Below are 5,115 nucleotides of genomic sequence, written 5' to 3' on the forward strand. Positions count from 1 at the left end.
GGCAAATATGTCCTGGAAATCCCAGAATAGTTGCCTTAGCTGCTGTCGTTCCGATTCATTAGAACATCCATCAGCTATAGAGAGCTGTTCTTCCACCCGTTCCTGAAATTCTGGGAAAATCTCAGGTTGACCTACCTCATAAGCTTCTTCAAGCCTATTAGTTAGGTCGTTTGGGGTGTAACATGCTTGATCCTTACCCTGCTGGAGTGATTGATACTCACTTTCATTGATCTCATGGTTGAAAATCAATGATGTTCCTTCAACATGACATGTACCTTCCTCAGAACTGAAAGGATAAACAGAGTGTATGTTGAACAATCCTTCAGGTGTTGAGAAATATTGTTGGTCCACTATCTGTTCTTCTGTCAAATATTCATCAGGTATTAGTCCAATGACTTCATTTTGGAATCCAAAAGTATAATATTCTGAGTCAATGGCTAAGCCAATCATCGTATCCTCCTGTAACGTGATACTATGAGGGCTCATGTTTTGCGTGACCATGTATAATGGTTCCTGATGAATATTTATTAGGGGAATTGGCTTTACCCTCAACCCTTCTTTACTCGAATGGGTAAGAGAAATGATTTGCAACCTTCAGGGATTTTTACTTTTTCAGCGACAGTGATATCCACTGCATATGGTATCCGTTGTCTCCATCTCAGGGCTTGTTCTCTATCCTGGAATTCCTCTGGGTTTCCGGATAATTTGGACCATAGAACATCATTGACCAGATCAACCTGTATGGCAAATCGATGAATAATGTCGTTTCCTAAGTACATTTGGTACTGTGGTTCCTTTAACACACTGAAGACATGTTTTGCAGATTTGTTTCCTAGAGACACAGATAAGATGCATTTTGCAATCACATTATGACTCTGGTTATCGTTATCCAAATCGTGGATCCATTCCTGTGTGGAAATACATTTGATTACCTGAGGGTCTGTAACCTGCTTCAGCAGTCCTAGGCTTATGTAGCTGGCCTCGGATTTGAGATCCAACTTAGCATATTTTACCCGAGCAATATTATTTACCTGCACGGGAACCAGCACATTATTATTGGTCTTCTCGATTTTAACCAATGCTTGTGTATGGCTGGTTATGCCTGCCACTTCCTGACTTCCCCCTTTAAAGGAAATAGTTAACACATCCTCTTCAAGGACTATCTTTTCAATCTTATCCTTTCGGATATTTATGATGTGAAAAGCAGTGTTATCATTTTCCTCAGGTTTACCGTTTTTCAGGATCGTGACTTCTGGTATCTGACTGTTCCGGAAGTGGATTTCAACAGAGTTAGGCCTTTCCTCAATCATATGGCAACTGCGTTGCGACTGTGCATTGCTGGAGCGCTCAAAATCAATTGGAGTATTGACTTGAGCCCATATTGCTTCATTTATGAAGTCAATTATGGAATTTAGTCGTTTGAGCAGATCAATTCCAATGATCAATCTATCATATGGAAGATCAACAATCAAAGTTGGATGTTTAATGACCTTTTTACCAATCTTATATGTCAGCCAGGATGTGCCTTTTACTTGTAAACTATTACCACCAACGCTTATCAGCGCACCGTCAAAGGCTTTTAATCTTGGCTTCCTTTTTGATGAATCCAAGATCTGTTGGTAATAGTTAAAAGACAGAATAGTGACCTGGGAACCGGTATCCAGTAAACCCGGGATCGGTCCGATACATCCATCTTGTAGATGGGTATCGATAAAATACCGGCCATCTACTTGTTCAAGATTGCAAAGAAAATTGGAATGTTTTTCCATTTGTTGCTTCAGAGAATGATCTCTCTGCAGCGTCAGGGTATTATGAACTTGTTCCTCCTGATTCTGCCTGCAAGGCATTTGGGTTCCCATGGATTCTACCAATGGGACTATCTGAACAGAGGGTACTTCACGCTCTGGCTCAAATGACACAGTATCACACATTTGTGTTGAAATATCGAGAACATTAGACTTCCCTTCCTCGACCTGGGATAGGTCGGTACATTGCAAGTCATTTTCATTAATGGTATTTAGTACTGCCATATCCATTTCCGTACAGTGATCTATCTCGGCGGTTTCCTTTACTTGGCAGAGCTGGGCCCTGCCTCCCCAGCTAAAAAATCCTCAGGCTGTCTTCCTGCAGATACCTGAGCCAACTTACCCATCATGTCACTTAGTTTGTTCACTTGATCGACAAGCTGATCAAACCTATTAGGCCGGCGAGGGTTCTGGTTCTGGGGATCATTTCTGTTCCCTGCGGGTGATCCACTCCTAGGTGAGTTAGGGGGTGATCTACCCCTAGGTGAATTATGTGGGTCCTGTCTCCTTTCCCACTGCTGCCTGGGTTGGTTATTCCACCGTCTATATCCTTGGGGATGCCTGTACCCCTGGGGTTCTCTATATCCCTGGTAACCTCTGTACCCCTGGCTACCCTGGTTTCCTTGGTAACCCTGATATCCTTGATACCTGCGATTGAACCGAGGACGGTAGTCCTGGTTCCCAGAGCCTGAACTATCCCTATCTGACCCTTTAGGATTTTGGGGCCTATTTTGATTTGGATTTTGTTGCTGTCTTTGGCCCTGCTGGATAGGTACTTTTGCAGGAGGTATTTTCTTCTGTTGGGATTCAAAGTTTAGGTCTGCTTTCACTTTGGTTTCATCTACTCTGCGCTCTGGGTACCTTTTGTTGTTTCTTCCACTTACATTGGGACTCTCACTAATGTTGAACAGCAGTGTTGCTGAGGTAACCATTTTCTCTAGGGGGTTTTCCGAAGTCTAACTCATTGGCCATACTTAACTTTATTTGGGTAGGCAATGCATCATAATATGCCTGTTTAAAATCGAGAGACTCCCAGTTAGGATTCCGATATGCTAAAGTGTAGGAGTTTTTTAGCACGGAAAGGAATTCTCGGGGGCTCTGATCGGGTCGACAAGTAAGTCGATACACATCTCGTTTAGCTGCTGAGATAGTACGATACGGCCCAAACTCGAGCTTCACTTCGTGTGAAACTGCTTGCCATTTAATGATACCCCGCTCCTTAAATGAGGTGAAATAGTGACGGTATCTGTCATCAAAAACCCATGGGAGAAATCTGATTTTGTCTGCTTCAGACAGATTTAAAGAGTCCATAGTGGATTCATACAACTCCATGTGGGATGCTATTTGCGCAGAACCCTTTTTAGTGAACTTTGGCACAGCGGTATTTAAGAATTTTATGATGCTGGCCGAGCTCTGTTTTTCTTGGGGGTACTGATTATTTCCCCTATTTGAATCCCCTCTATACGTACCTTTCCCCCTTCTTGGGATAGGGCTGGATTCTCGCTTTCTCTCATCAGCCTCAAATTCATCTGAATCAATATCAGCAAGGGAGTCGTGACCTTTGTGGGAAGTATTATACACAGGGGACTTTGTTCGCATATCTCTTTCAGGAGAGCTGTCAAAAGGCGAATCTTGAGGGACCCTTGTATTGTTATCTATCATGGTATTCATGGTTTTACATACCGCCTCCATACGATCCAACATGCCTTGCCATTTTGGGTCATATGGAGTGAGTACTGGCGGGCAAGGACTGGATATTCTGTCAGGTTCGGTTGCCTGTTTGATTTTGAAGTACTGCTGTTGTAGTTCTTCAAAATCCTGTTTAAGTCTGTGATGCGCTTCACGATTTCGTTCAGCGTCTTTTTCCAGACTTTTGATCGCTGCTTCCCTGTCTGAAATATCAATCATTAATTGGTCTCTATCAGCCCTCATAACCTGAATACTTGATTCCATATCATGTAACTGAGAGGTCAACGGCTGGGCGTTTTCCTCCGTTTCTTGCAATTGAAATCCCAATTGTTCTATCTCTTTTTTCCTAGATTGTGAAAGGGAATTTACTTCCAATAACCCATATAACACAGAAGGTAGGGCACCTAACAACCTTTTCTTCAGTTCGGACTCTGAAGATATTGTGGTCATACATGATAGATAATGATCAAATGTACCTTTAGACTTAAATATACAATCAACTTCCTGTCTGATACATTTTCTCATTTTGTCTATCCAGTCATCTACTTCCTCATTATATTTTAGCTGTATAAATATGAATTCAACAATCTTCCGGAATAACCGTTCCAGGCGAAGTTCTGAATCACTATCTGCAGCACTCATGATTCAATAGCCAATGCAATAAAACCAGCTAAATAAAACGTTTTTACACTGTTTAAACCAGTAAGGGAAAGTAAACGAATCTCGCTGGGGCCTCCAATCTTATGTCGGGCGTTTTGTCAATGTTTGTATAAATCGTTAAAAATAAATATAAAATCAAAAATGTAATGCTCCTGGAAAAAAAATGGGAGGAGCTAAGAATACAAACATACGCCTAACTGTGTGAGCTCGTTTTTCGAGGTTTTTCCAAGTACTGGTTTAAACATGTAAACGTAGGCCAATTTGTAAAAATATTAATTTAATATCAAATAAATATTACAATATCAAAACAATATAAAATTGCACTTTTGATTTAAAACAAAACTCGTAAGGTTATTCCTATAATGAGCAATGAGCTGGATAATACAGTTTCAGTAAAACATCAAAATGTTATTATACTCATTTACCAATAACGAAAGGCTTAAACCATTTATCAGTTAATTCCAATATAGTACAGAGCTATGACTCATCAAATATGGCCACCGGCCATGTCAATCAATTTATCACAGGATTCCTGGAGACAAGATGGCTGAATCGATCAAAAACAAAATGGTGGCTACTAAAAACAAGATAGCGGCTATCAAAAACAAAATGGCGGCTATCAAAAACAAAATGGCTGCTATTAAAATCAAAATGGCGCTATCAAATATCAAAATTGCGCAGTCAAAATCAAAAGTGCGCTATCCAAAATAAAATGGCTGATGTCAGCTATACCATTCACTATGACAAATTTAGGATGACTCAGTGGATATAACGACTGGGCGTTGTCCCACAATTAATATGTAATCAACTATAAATGACAGGAATTTTACTTCTGTCTACACTTTAACCTCCGCTGGCCTGTGTTACTACACAAAGCGAGCGGGTAACATCTATATATATATTTTTGGAATGAAATATCTTATTGAGTCATCCTAAATCTTGCTAGGCGTGACCTGCACAT

At 40.7% G+C, this 5,115-nt stretch overlaps 1 pseudogene; it reads right to left on the reverse strand.

The window, feature by feature from the left end:
• Window positions 1–2,068: 2,068 nt before the first annotated feature.
• Window positions 2,069–4,136, reverse strand: LOC137545310 (uncharacterized; annotated as a pseudogene).
• Window positions 4,137–5,115: the final 979 nt, after the last annotated feature.

The sequence above is a fragment of the Hyperolius riggenbachi genome, chromosome 2 (genome assembly GCF_040937935.1).
Source record: "Hyperolius riggenbachi isolate aHypRig1 chromosome 2, aHypRig1.pri, whole genome shotgun sequence".
In the NCBI taxonomy this organism is placed as follows: Eukaryota; Metazoa; Chordata; class Amphibia; order Anura; family Hyperoliidae; genus Hyperolius; species Hyperolius riggenbachi.